Source organism: Cebus imitator, unplaced genomic scaffold (genome assembly GCF_001604975.1).
Source record: "Cebus imitator isolate Cc_AM_T3 unplaced genomic scaffold, Cebus_imitator-1.0 Scaffold253, whole genome shotgun sequence".
In the NCBI taxonomy this organism is placed as follows: Eukaryota; Metazoa; Chordata; class Mammalia; order Primates; family Cebidae; genus Cebus; species Cebus imitator.
The window spans coordinates 2717249-2718835 of NW_016107568.1; positions in this window are offsets into that span (position 1 = coordinate 2717249).

Here is a 1587-nt window from a genome sequence, read left to right on the forward strand (position 1 = left end):
AGCCACTGCATGTGGCCCCTGAGATCTTTTTTTTGAGACAGAATCTCACTCCATCACCCAGGCTGGAGTGCTGTGGTGCTTCTCAGTTCACTGCAACCTTTGCCTCCTGGGTTTAAGCGATTCTCTAGCCTCAGCCTCCCAAGTAACTGGGATTACAGGTGCCCACCACCACGCCCGGCTAATTTTTGTCTTTGGTAGAGATGTGGTTTCACCATGTTGGCCAGGCTGGTCTCACACTCCTGAACTCAAGCGATCTGCCTACCTCAGCCTCCCAAAGTGCTGAGATTACAAGTGTGAGCCATCGCTCCTGGCCTTCTGAGATCTTGATTGAGTAGATAATTGCACTCTAAGGTTTAATTATTTAATCTATAAAAGGGGATAATAATGATGCGGTGCTACTATATGTTATATAAATTTGAATTATACAAGCTTGAAAAACTGAAAATCTCCCTAAATTTAAAAAAATCATCAAGGGTTACATAATTTCACAATTGGTGGGCTGAGCGGATTGTAAACTGTACTCATAACTATTGGCATGATAGTGGCACTTGAGCTGGCAAGAGTAAATAACAGGCATCCATGCTCATGTTGTGTGAATTGGCTGTTGCTTATGTACATCGTAAATTCTGAGAGTGACATTTATGATTAATGTGCTGTTATTTTAACATTCAACATTATCATTTAAAATATTTCCTGTATTCTACAATGATGTTATCTCAGAGTTCGTTTATTAAGTGATGGCATTAATGCTAAAAACACTCTCCAAAATCAATAACTTTGTAATGGAAGTCAGATATGATAAAACACTACAAAAAAGCCCAAATAGCTGTCATGACATGCCAAGCAGTGAATTTAAGAGTGCCCACTCTGAGAAATATTAGAGATTTTGTATTTAGAAAATAAACAATAGTATGAAGACAAGAAATTCTACAAATGGTTGAATATTCTCTCCCTATCTTTTACAGTCATTATTCTGGAAAACTGAGTGTCAAATTATCTAAATTTTGAACTATCTAATGTATTCAGTAACACATCCTTTTCCTAAGGTGTGATCTCTCGTAAAAGAAATAATGTAATCCATGTAAAATTCTTAGCACAGTGCCTGACAGCATGGCAAATAGTTAATGCATGTTAGGTAGACATGCAGCTAATGTAGTTATCAACCATGGGTCAAAACAATGTCCTAAGGGGTAATAGGGATGAGGCAGATTTTGACATAGCCTATGGCTCATGTCAGAAGCCTTCCAGAATCCAGACAGAACCTGCAGGTATTGAACTTTGAGAAAAGGTGGCTGAACAAGTATTAACTGTAAACTTTAGAATCAAAGTTTAAATCCCTACATCAGCTTTTTAAGAATCTGGAATCGGCCAGGTGCACTGGCTCATGCCTGTAATCCCAACACTTTAGGAGGCTAAGGAGGGTGGATCACTTGAGAACAGGAGTTTGAGACCAGCCTGACCACATGGTGAAACCCCATCTGTACTAAAAATACAAAAATTAACTGGATGGGTGGCAGGTTGCAGTGAGCCAAGATCTTGCCATTGCAGTCCAGCCTGGGCAACAGAGAGAGATTCTGTCAAAAAAAA